Source organism: Budorcas taxicolor, chromosome 1, assembly GCF_023091745.1.
Source record: "Budorcas taxicolor isolate Tak-1 chromosome 1, Takin1.1, whole genome shotgun sequence".
In the NCBI taxonomy this organism is placed as follows: domain Eukaryota; kingdom Metazoa; phylum Chordata; class Mammalia; order Artiodactyla; family Bovidae; genus Budorcas; species Budorcas taxicolor.
Genome location: NC_068910.1, coordinates 3,345,729 through 3,358,414, shown reverse-complemented (window position 1 = coordinate 3,358,414; position 12,686 = coordinate 3,345,729). Strand labels below are relative to the sequence as shown.

Sequence of the window (12,686 nt, the reverse complement as noted above, 5' to 3'; positions counted from 1 at the left end):
AGCAATGCTACAGGTCCCCATGTGGAGACCTGTCCCGAGACGCCACTGCACACTGGGGGGGTCTCCCCAGTTTACCAAGGGCCCAAGGGCAAGGACGAAACGCACGCTCCCTGTTTCTGTGAGTGTGGCCCAGCAAGAGACGGGAGGAAAGCAGGACAGCTTTTCGGAGCACCTACAATGTGCTTGATATCACTGCTGCTGCTGCTAAGTCGCTTCAGTCGTGTCCGACTCTGTGTGACCCCATAGACGGCAGCCCACCAGGCTCCCCCGTCCCTGGGACTTTCCAGGCGAGAACACTGGAGTGGGTTGCCATTTCCTTCTCCAATGCATGAAAGTGAAAGTGAAGTCACAGTAGGCAGCATTTAATCCTTAAATCCATTCCCTCTGAGTAGGTGCAACATTATTAGCTCCACCAATGCAGACAGCGGAGGGAGAGGGAGACTCAGAAGCTTAGCCAACTTGTTCAGAGCCCCCTAGTTGGAAAAAAGGTACCTGGGGTTCTAACTCAGGATTCTCTGACTCTAAAACGACAACCTTCCCTCTGCACCCAACTGCCCTTCAAAATAGTTTCCTGAAAGACGAAGTCAACAGAAGAGAATTATAAAGAGTGACAGGAGAGCGGCTAATCTTCCCAAGGAGCAAATGGCTCACACCAGTATGCTAGATCTTTAGGAACTTATTTATGTAACCACTAATTCCTAAGCAGGGCTTCCCTTGGAGCGCAGTCAGTAAAGCATCTGCCTGCAGTGCAGGAGACCCGGGGTTCAATCCCTGGGTTGGGAAGATCCCCTGGAGAAGGAAATGGCCACCCACTCCAGTATCCTCGCCTGGAAAATCTCATGGACAGAGGAGCCTGGTGGGCTGCAGTCCATGGGGTCGCAAAGAGTCGCGCACCACTGAGCGACTAATTCCTAAATATGTGATTGTGATTTCTGACCTAGCTCCACCCAGACAGCAACACGACAGTTCCTTTGGAACGTGAACACACTTTCTCCTTACACATTTTACCAACATAATAATCATACTGATTAAAACAGCAGGGATAATTTTACAATCTTTAACGTAAAAATTTTTCTACTGAAGCCTAACATGCAGATACAAAAGAGCACACAAATCACAATGCCACAGTTCCCTGCATTTCAGTGAACACACACACACACACACAAACCGCACTGCCCTCAGAGCGCCCCCGGCACCTGAAAGGCGCCCCTCTCGCCTCAGAGCACCAGCTCCCCTGCTGCCCTGCCCTCCACGCTTGTCTCTCAGCTGTGTGTTAGTGTGGCCTCCTGTGTCTGGCTTCTCTGCTCATGGTGATAACCGTGAGGAGCGACGCGTCTTCACTGCCGTGCAGTGTTCCAGCATGTGACTCTGGCACTATTTACTCATCCATTATACAGCTGATGAGCGTTTAGATGATTCTGGTTTGGAGTGCTAATGACTGGCGTTCCTCTGAGCACTCCTGCACAGAAGGTCCCCAGCTTAAGGTGGAATAACTTAGGATTTTCCAACTTTACCATGGTGTGAAAGGGATACGCATTCAGTAGAAACTGCGCTTGGATTTGTGAATTCTGAACTCTTCCCAGGCTAGCAGTATACAGTTATGATCCTCTCATGATGCCAGGCAGCGGCAGCTACCTCCCAGTCAGTCACATGATCTACTGTTACAACTATTACTGTGACAGTTAAACAATTAAACTGTTAAAATTATTCTGCTTCTCACTCTTAGTATAGTAGTCAATGAATTACTGGAGATATTCAGTAATTATAAAATAGACTTACATTACACGATTTTGCCCAAGTGCAGGCTAATGTCACTGTTCTGAGCATATTTAAGGTAAACAAGGCTAAGCTTCAGTCTTTGGTAGGTTAGGTGTATCAAGCGCATTTTTCTGTATATTTTCAACTTATGAATAAACCCATCATAAATCAAGGAACATCTGTATGTCCCTTCTGATGCAATGCATGTTTTCTTCACTTGAAAATTTTCCTACTTTAAAAAACTATCTTTTATCTCTTCAGAAAACAGACATGTTATAAATTTAGAACTTCCCTGACGGCCAGTGTTGAAACTCTGCCTGCCAGTGCAGCGGACATGGGTTTGATCCTGAGTATTGGAAGATCCCACACGCTGCGCAGCAACTAAGCCAAGTGCCTCAACTACTGAGCCAGCACTCTAGTGCCTGGTAGCTGCAACTACTGAAGCCTGTGCACCTAGGGCCCGCGCTCCCCAGCAAGAGAAGCCACTGCAAGGAAAACACCACACACCCGAGAGTAGCCCTCACCTTGCTGCAATTAGAGAAAGCCCACGCACAGTAACAGAGACTCAGTGCAGCCAAAAATAATAAATTCTTTAAAAATTTAAGTTTTAAAAAATCTGTACTATAAAGCCTTTGACTGTGTGGATCACAACAAACTGTGGAAAATTCTGAAAGAGATGGGAATACCAGACCACCTGACCTGCCTCCTGAGACATCTGTATGCAGGTCAGGAAGCAACCGTTAGAACTGGGCATAGAACAACAGACTGGTTCCAAATCGGGAAAGGGCTACGTCAAGGCTGTATATTGTCACCCTGCTTATTTAACTTCTATGCAGAGTACATCATGAGAAACGCGGGGCTGGAAGAAGCACAAGCTGGAATCAAGATTGCCTGGAGAAATATCAATAACCTCAGATATGCAGATGACACCAACCTTACGGCAGAAAGTGAAGAGGAACTAAAGAGCCTCTTGATGAGAGTCAAAAAGGAGAGAGAAAAAGTTGGCTTAAAGCTCAACATTCAGAAAACGAAGATCATGGCATCTGGTCCCATCACTTCATGGGAAATAGATGGGGAAACAGTGGAAACAGTGTCAGACTTTATTTTTGAGGGGCTCCAAAATCACTGCAGATGGTGACTGCAGCCATGAAATTAAAAGACGCTTACTCCTTAGAAGAAAAGTTATGACCAACCTAGATAGCATATTAAAAAGCAGTGACATTACTTTGCCGACAAAGGTCCGTCTAATCAAGGCTATGGATATGAGAGTTGGACCCTAAAGAAAGCTGAGTGCTGAAGAATTGATGCTTTTGAACTCTGGTGTTGGAGAAGACTCTTGAGAGTCCCTTGGACTGCAAGGAGATCCAACCAGTCCATCCTAAAGGAGATCAGTCCTGAGTATTCATTGGAAGGACTGATGTTGAAGCTGAAACTCCAATACTCTGGCCACCTGATGTGAAGAGCTAACTCACTGGAAAAGACCCTGAAGCTGGGAAAGATTGAGGGCGGGAGGAGAAGGGGAAGACAGAGGATGAGATGGTTGCATGGCATCACTGACTCAATGGACATGAGTTTGAGTAAACTCTGGGAGTTGGTGATGGACAGGGAGGCCTGGTGTGCGGCGGTCCATGGGGTCACAAAGAATCGGACATGACTGAGTGACTGAACTGATAAACATACTCTTTTCAGCAAAAAGGCTGACATGCACTTTGAGACATCTGCTTTTAACCTTGGTAAAAGGTGATTTTTCAATAATTCTAGGCTTATTCACAAATCAACCTAGTAAAAGGATGCATTATTCCAGAAGCGATGGAGCAGGGGTGAGAGGCAATGAGGGCACTGCAAACGTCATTTCTAGAATGTTCGACAAACACTACACAATCAGATACACTATATAATAAACACGGAAACACATCCTGAAGCCTGATGGAATTAACTTCCTAAGAGCCGTTCAGGTGGCTCTTAAAAATGTCAGGTGGCGCCCAGGAAAACCATGCCGCCTCAGCTCTGCTCTCTGGCCCACCAACCTCTCACTTCTCTCCCCGCTCTTTGGAAACCACTCACCCCGTTTTCCACAATCCAAGCAGGAGAGAATGATAGCCTCTTCTATCGCTGGCATGAAATTCCTCGCTAATGACTTCATTAACACTTTAAGGAATTCGAGTCTTCAGTGTTACCTGTCCATAATATTAGAATAAAAGGTTTCACCTCCTTTTATGGACTTTTGTTGTCATGTACTCAGTCACGTTCAACTCTTTTGCAACCTCATGGACTGTAGTCTGCCAGGCTTCTCTGTCCATGGGATTTCCCAGGCAAGAATAAATGGAGTGGGTTGCCAATTCCTCCTTCAGGGACTGAACCCACACTGCCTGGCCTGGCAGACGAGTTCTGTACCACTGACAGCCACCAGGGAAGCCCTCCTATTATGGACTTCAAGGCCTCTTATTACAGTGGAGCAGGTAATTTTTATTGTCCCTAAAAATCACACTTTGCTTCAGGCTGGCTGCCATGATTACAGGCTCCTTGGAGCCCGTGGGTAATCAGAAAGATACCTGAGTATCTGAACCAGTCTCTTCCTTTCCCATCCTAATCCCCTCCCACCCCTCTGCTCCCAGACCCCAGATGCTCGGGTAGAAAGCTGCTCTTTCTGTCCCCTAAGAGTGTCCTTCGCCAATGACCTAATCTGGGCTTTCAAGTCCTCTATTCACTCCCCCACCATCACTGTGGCTATACTAGCTACGTGTTCCCAGGGAGACTTGCCTTTCGGTACAGAGTCCCTGCTGCTTAAACTCAAGCACTCAGGATACCTGAAGAAAGGATGGAAAGCAGGAAGCAGCTGTCCCTGACAGGGGCTCTGGGCGAGAATGGCAGGGTGGGGCAGTCACAAAGAGAGTCTCAGCCCCCAGGCCGAGTAGGCAACTCCCACAGGTAGGGAAGAGCCTGTCTTTTCAATGCGTGACAGATGCGGTTAAAGATGATAATCACACCTGGAGGAAAAAAGTCTACAGTAACTTTCCCGGAAGGTAACGGGCAACAAAGGGACGAGAAGAAACTAACCTCTGACGGAGGACTTCCGCAGCCGGCGGGAGGCTAGCCTTGACGAGCCTTGGCTCGGATCCTTCCCGGGTTTTTCCCATGCAGTACTGTTCAAGGGGGACTAGCCTCTGCTCCACGGATGCTCTGGGACTAAAGGAGCACACGGCTCAAAAGAAAGAGGACGCAAGGGTAAAAATCTCAAGTGAGAGTCCTCGGAAAGTGGAGACAGTCGGGGAGCGAGATACACGGGCCGGGGCTCAGCGCCGAGGCTGCAGGGGGCGGGGCCACAGGCGCGCCGCCGCGCTCTCTGTGCCGCCCCCGGAGCAGGAGGCCCCTGTTCCCGACCCCAGTCTCAGTGTTGGCTCCCCGCCTCCCCAGCTCACAAGCGGGGAATCTCCCCACTTACAGCTCCAGAGACAGGAGTAACTTGACTTCTTGGAGATAATCACTAAAACTTCCCAGAAGCCCTTATAAACTGGGGTTATCACAAAGCTTTTCCTCCTTCTGAAAGGCATGTTTATGACAACAAAACTTAAAGGTCACGGCAGATAAAACTGCTAAAAGCAACAAATAATTTAATGATATAATACACACACATATAGTAAAAAAAAATAGATATATTTAGCTTTTCCACTAAACTGTGAGTTCTTCGGTTACCCTAAGGAGTTCAAGGAATCAAAAGTGCTGGATTGAAAAATAATACCAAAAAATTCTTCAACAGGACAGAAAAAAAATTCCAAAAACATGTGGTTAAATAAAAGGGTGACTGTTTATAAAATATTGTAACATTTGCAAAATCTGTATTATGTAAAATAAGTCAACAGAAATGTTCCATTTACCAGCCTCTTAAGCAGAAGCTTGATATCTCTGACAAATCCGCCTGTGAGGCTGGTAAAGCAACTACAAAGTCATTTTCAGTAACTCTATTGCATGGCTCATCTTTGAAAAGGTAACTATTTTACATCAGTGGCTACAGAGACTGAATTCCCAACTCTCTGCAAGCTCACCAGGTCTTCCTCTTCGTCCTTTGATCCTCTGTGATAGGGTAAGACCAGCATTTTTTATTTCAAGAAAAATCACACTGGTGCCTTAATCCTCCAGTTAAAGTAAATGGCATGAATATATATGCTGTTTATTAGAGTTCCATTCACACTAACTTTCATGTAGTTTACTTACAATTATCTATTTATCTCAAAAAAATAATAAGCCATAAATCAACACATTAGGTAGGTAAAAAAGGATTCCTCTCCGGTTTCTTACACATATTATGGACTTCCCAGGTGGCACAGGGGTAAAGAATCTGCCTGCCAATTCAGGAGACAAGAGACGTGGGTTCAATCCCTGGATCGGGAAGACCCCCTGGAATAGAAAACCACAACCCACTCCCGTATTCCTGCCTGAGAAATCCCACGGACAGAGGAGCCTGGGGGGCTACGCCCACAGGCAAAAAGCTGCACACGACTGATGCACGCAGTGTCTGCAGACAGTGCCACACTCTGAGAAACCACTTCCTAACTCACCCAAGTACTGTGACAGGTATTTATTTTACTGCTGACACTGCTGCTTAACTGCTAAACAAGCCCACATAAAAAGACACCAGTAATGAGCAGCCGCTTAGTTATCTGAGATCAAAATTATCAACAATTCAATCACTCAACAAGTAGTCACTGGGCCACTCTGCTAAGTGCTGGAAATACAATGATGCGGAAAATTATTCCTGCTCTCATAAGGTAAAACGAACAGGTATCCATCAAATGATGACATTACGGAGTGTAATTATGCAGTGAGAGAAATATGAAGGAAAAGAACACAGTGTAAATAAAGAAAAAGGAGTTGACCTAGACTGGTATGGGGGATCAAAGAGGGACTCCCTAAGGAAGTGAGGCTTAGGCTGACATCTGCAGGACTTGGGGGGGAGGCAGGGGGAGCAACAGCAAATGAGGGTTTTAAGGAAGAGGGAACAGCAGCTGAAAGAGCCTGGGGTAAAGGTAAGCCACACCTTCAAGGAAGCTGAAAGCAGGCCGGTGTGTCTCGTGCACAAGGAGCTCGGAATACAGGGATAAGAAAATGATGAGAAGTCTCAGAAACGTTTGAAAATAGGGAGGAGGAAAAGGACTTCTAGCATTATGTCCTGGGAGGGCTTGAGGACTATAATGCCTGCAAGAGAATTTCATAAATTGTAAAGCACTGCACAATTTCGTTAATAGTATGAGTCCCACACTTCTCTTTCTAAATGCACTTCTGGCCTGGACACCAAGTGACCAGCTGAAAGCATAAGAGCCAAAATTAGTTCCCCAGAGTTCTAATCCAGTTTTGCCCTACACCACATTGTCTAAAAATGTCACTGTTTGCCTCACTTAACCAGTTCAATGTCTTTTCCAGACAGCTAGTTCTTCACAATAACTCAAACGGTGAGCATTTACTACACACTTTTCTAAGCTCCTTATTTACATTTAACTCATTTAATCCTGAATTCTAGAAGGAAAGTTCTATTCACTGTCCAGATGAAGACACTGAGGCTCAAAAAAGTTAAAGAACTTACCCAAAGTCACAGGGCTAGTAAATACTGGCACTGTTAACCACAAGACTAGCTTCTGCCTACAACTTATGTATGTAGGTATGTATGTACAGAGATATATTGAGGGAAGAGGGAGAGAACAGAACGCTAGTGTTTGGAATTACAATCACATACTTGACACCCACCAATGAATCATCTAGCACCTGGGTAATAGTGGGGCTCAGCAAGTATCTGAGGAATTGAAGGGATGACAAAGGATTTTAATGTGGAAGTAAAGTGATTTTCCGGAGAAAGCAATGGCACCCCACTCCAGTACTCTTGCCTAGAGAATCCCAGGGATGGGGGAGCCTGGTGGGCTGCCGTCTATGGGGTCGCACAGTCGGACACGACTGAAGCGACTTGGCAGCAGCAGCAGCAAACTGATTTTCTGATGCTTTCCCACCAAGTCATGTATTCAACAGCTATGCATTTCATGGCTTTATTTTCCTTGACTCTCGTTATTATTCTCCGTTACCTTTATCATATTTCACAAGACTTCAGCTCGGAGGTAGAGGGGGGGAAACGGATGGAGCAATGAACTAGCGGAGAGCCTCACTGCACACCAAATGCCCTCCCTCCTGGGGCTCTGCACTGGCCCTTTTCTCTCACGCTATTCCTTCCGTGGTTTCTTCTACTGAATCACCTTCTCACAAAGGCCTTCCCTGACCACTCAATGGCAGTTTTCTCAGGCCTGCAACACTTCACCCCACACCTCCAATTCTAGGAGAGCAGGGGCCTGGTCTACCTGGTTCTCTGGATGTATTCCAGGACCCTGGGCTGAGCGAATACATATTTAACCAACGAATGAAAAGACAATACTCCGGATTCCCCTCTGTTCTCTGAAGCCCTCCATACCCGTAAGCTTTCCACTCCAGGTGACTCCACACTCCATTTTCAACAGTAACAACACTTCTGCAGGACTCGAGGTTTGCAAAGTAGCCTGGACTCCATTTTCTGAATTGAGCACCTCACACGAGCTGAGAAGGGAGGTCCGGCCTGCTAAGAACGCCCATCCTCCCATTTTAGGGTCGATGAAATTGAGCCTCAGGAAGGGGATTCGCCCGCAGCCGCGCCGACAACACGGGCAGGAGCCCTAAGAGGTATCGATTCCACAAGGCCCTATCCCACGAGCCGACGGCCCTGGGTTCAGGATGCTTCATCACCTTTATTACTATTGTTCAGCAGCACTCACTCCGGACGCGCACCAGGCGGAGGGCGCGCCCCAGCCCTCGCCGCGTCCCCGCGCGTCCCACGCGCCCCCGGCCGCGCCCCGCCCCCAGGCCCCGCCCCCAAGCCCCCACGCCGCGCCCGGGTCTCTGCTCCCGCCCCGCCAAGGGCGCCCGCGCCGCGCGGGGACCACCCCCTGCCAGCAAAGCCCAATCAGCAGAGGCCCAGGGGGCGGGGCCGCGAGGCCCCGTCCCTCCTATCTGGGCGCCAATTGACCCCCTCAGCTGTCACTCATAAGGTCGCACCCGCACACCCGCCTTCCTCCCTTTCCTCCAACCCTCCCCTTCAGGGGGGGGAAAAAAACCGAAACGGCGGTTGGGCCACGGCGGTCGCCAACGGCGGGCGGGAAGCGGAGGGGAGAGGAGCCGGGGAGTGAGGGAAGGAGGGCTCTGGGAGGAGCAGGCGATGAAGGAGGAGGAGGAGGGGAGCCCGGCCCAGCCGGAGCCGTCGCCGCCGAGGACAAAATGGCGACGCTGGCGGAGGGCCAACTGTGAGGCGGGGCCGCGGTGTCCCCCCTCCGCCCCCACCCTCGCGCCGGCCGGGCCGGTCAGGGGGAGCCCGCTCGCCTCGCCGGCCGCGGGCGGGGAGGGGAGGGGAGCGGCCCGGCCCACTATGCAAAGCGGCCGGCGCCACCGCCCCGTGGCAAAGGTAAAAGGGTCGGGTTCAGCCGCCGCCGCCGCGGCGCCTCCATGTCCGCGCGCCAGGCCCGCCCCCTCCGCCGCCGGCCCGAGCCCGCCCCGGCCCTTTTTTTTTTCCCTTCAGTTTTTACCTCAGGATTTGGCGCCAAAGCGGCCTCGAAGCAGGTCCCGTGTCTGCGGCGGGTCGGCCCCCGGCGCGGAGGGCAGGGCGCGGGGGGGAGGCCGGCTTCCCGGCGTCGGCGTTTGGCGGGAGCCCCCGGGCCGCTTAGGCTCGCGGGGCAGCTGGCGAGAGACGGGACGCCGAGGTGGGAGCTGGACGGCGGGGGCGGGCCCGGAGGCGCCGCCGGGGTCGCGGGGAAGGAGGGGTTTGTTATTGTTTTTGTCAGTGAAAGGTCAGAGTTCGTGACCCCGGTGCCGCCGCCGCCGCCGCCGCCGCCCGCGCGCTGGGAGGAGGAGGGCGAATGTTCTTCTTCCTCTTCCCAGCGCCAGCCTCGTCGCGGCCGCGGGGGGCGGGCGAGCACGCGATTGGCTGAGGCGCGCGCGCGCGCCGGAACGCGCCGGCCGCGCCGCTCCGCCAGGCCCCTCCGCGGCCGCGGCCCGGGCGGCGGCTCCGGTGTCCGCCGGGGTCTCTGTCCGGGCTCGGCCGCGCCGCCATACGGCCACCGCGGAGCTGAAACGCCTAGGTCGTCGGGGCGTGGGGTTGGCTGGGCGTTGTCAAAGGCCGGGGACGCCGGCCTCCCAGTTATTCGGAGTGGCCCGCCCGCGAGCTCCTCGAGGCCGGGTGGGGACCGTGTTCTCGCCGTAACGTCCCCCACCCGGGCCTCCGCCGAGCCCAGCCGAAGCCTCTGTGCTTGTGGACTGAAGAAGCGATGGCGGCGGAGCGCCCGGAGGGCGGAAGTGGGTGGTTTGTTGGGTGGGCGTTGACCGGTTCGTGCCCTCGGTCCGGATGATCCGAGGATGCACCAGCTTCTGGGAGTATCAGGTAACGTGTTGAAGCCCTCCCAAGCCTGTCACTGTCTTTTCTGGAATATATGCCCCAAGTCTTACGTCCAGAGTCTTCTCGCGATTAGAAACTGAACAACAGTGCTTCTGTTCAGTTCAGTCGCTCAGTCGTGTCCGACTCTTGGCGACCCCATGGACTGCAGCACGCCAGGCCTCCGTGTCCATCACCAACTCCCGGAGCTTGCTCAAACTCATGTCCATCGAGTCGGTGATGCCATCCAACCGTCTCATCCTCTGCCGTCCCTTGTCCTGCCTTCAGTCTTTCCCAGCATCGGGGTCTTTCCCAGTGAGTCAGTTCTCATCAGGTGGCCAAAGGATTGGAGCTTCAGCTTCAGCATCAATCAGTCCTACCAATGAAGTGCAACAATGCTTAAGTGTATACAAAGAAACTCCTTGTAGAGTTGCTTACGTATACAAATACAGTTGCTCCTCTTGATCCTATGAATCTTGGGTTGTAGGTATTCCCTAGATATTTCTCTCTCATAGTGATGGTTTTACTTGCTTTGCATGGTGCAGACTGCCGTTTTATTTGGGACGCCCTGAGCTGCATAGGCCAGACTGCTTGATGACCCTGCTTTTTGATAGGCCTAAGATCCGCTGCTAATTGATTTTTTTTCGTGAACTTTTCTTGTTTATTATGAATAAATTCTTACTCGAAGATGGATGATTTAACCTTTTTTTTTTTAACCGGTAGCCATTTAGCTTTTATCAGTGTGACCTCAACTTTGAGTATTTTGTCCATAATCTTGTAATATTTTTATTTGATAGGAAATGCTTTAACACACCCATTTTCCTTGTTTTCACCTCTCAAGGAAGAGGAAGGTGAGAACCAGAAAGGTCAAATGATATGCCTAAGGGAACACAGTATCTTGGTAAATCCTTGTAAACATGTACTGCTTTGTAATTGTGTACTTTCCTCCCCCCAAATTAGGTTTTCAATGTTGTATACCACTTCCAGTTATAGCTTTAAAATAAATACATTGAGGTTTTTTGTGGGGTTTTTGGGGAGGGGGGCAAACAGAACTGTACTAGATTTTGAAATGAATACTAAACAATAATGTTTCTCTGATGGCTTATGATTTTCTCCATTTAATACTCGCAGTTCTGTGAACAAGCCACTGTTATTTCATTTTACCTGAGGTGAAAGAACTGATGCCCAGAAAAGTGACCTCTCTGGTGCTACAGGTGCAGAAAGTGAAGCCAAATCTCCAATACAGTCCTTTTGAACTTTTCTGTTGTAAGCCATGCCGCATCGGTTTGGTCTGTTTGTAGTAGTGGTCAGTAAATTGCCGGTTAAAACTTTGGTTAATGTTGATATTAACAGTAATAGCAGGACCTTCCTGGCGGTCCAGTGGTTAAGACTTGGCTTTCCAATGCAAGGAAGAGGAGGCCTGGTCCAGGAGCTAAGATCCCACATGCCTTGTGGGCAAAAAAACAGAAGCAATATTGTAACAAATTCAATAAAGACTTTTTTAAAAATGTAATAGCAAGCCTTCATAATCTTGAGCACTTTTCTGCCTCAGGAAACAGAAGTACCTGGACATGCACCGGCAGACTGCTGTTACAGTATCAGCAGGTGACAGGCCTCTGCAAACTGAGGTGGGCACTGCCGTTTTTTTGCTCCACTGTGTGTTGGGCAGAAGTTTTTAGTGGTAACTGTTAAGTGACTTTGTAAAGCTTGATGGATTTTATAATAACAAAAAAATACACACGTTGTGTTACACTAGCTGTACTTTTTTTTTTTTGGCTATTAATAGGAAGTATCCACATTTGCATTCACAGTTACTTTGAAAGTTGTTTTATCAACCTTTAAAGTATTCTTGGTTGGGGAGTGCACTTTAGAACTTCCAGGCGCATGCTGGGTCTGAAAGCTCTGGGTGGGGCCTGGCATGAGCATGTCTACTGGGCATCCCAGGTCATTCTGATACACGCCACGGGCTCAAATCACTGAGCGAACTCCAGAAACGTGTGGCAAAAAGAAAACTTCTCGTTCAAGAATTTCTTTTAACTGCTTGACTGCCTGAAGACTATTTATTCACAGAAGCACTGGGAATGATCTATCTGGCAGTACCCAGCACTTGTGTCTGCATTGCCTCAGCACCTACCCACACTGAGCCTGTGCTGAAATGTGCCTTGTCCTTATCTCAGCCCTCAGCACGGTACCTAGTACACAGTGGGTATGAAGTGGGCACCTAGTGAATGCTTTTCCCAGCGACAGTGTATGATGAACAGTGTTGGTATCATCAGCTCGTTTTTACAGATGAACTCCAGTGAAAACATGGTTTAGTTGGACTTCCTGGAGCTGGCCTGTGAGCCCGGGCCTTCTAGCTCCCTACACAGAGCTTGTGAATGAGATCCAGGCATTCCCTCCTCGGCCTCTGTGGTCCTCTGGACAGGTCTTTTTCCCCACGACACTTAAACAGGTCTGTTCTGCGGTCATTAACTGAGAGCAGGAAGTAGATGACGCA

At 49.7% G+C, this 12,686-nt stretch overlaps 1 protein-coding gene across 5 annotated transcripts in view; it reads right to left on the bottom strand.

Annotated features, from left to right (window-relative positions):
• Positions 1-9,638, bottom strand: part of NR2C2 (nuclear receptor subfamily 2 group C member 2) — a 115,625-nt gene extending 105,987 nt beyond the window's left edge. For 3 of the 5 annotated variants that reach the window (XR_008199331.1, XR_008199336.1, XM_052639303.1), the window contains exon 1: positions 9,348-9,424. The gene's annotated coding sequence lies outside the window, so the exon portion shown is untranslated. Of the gene's footprint in view, positions 1-3,822; positions 3,843-9,347 lie in introns of those variants that run through there. The other 2 variants (XM_052639545.1, XM_052639424.1) reach the window with 2 other exon arrangements.
• Between the last annotated feature and the right edge of the window lie 3,048 nt (positions 9,639-12,686).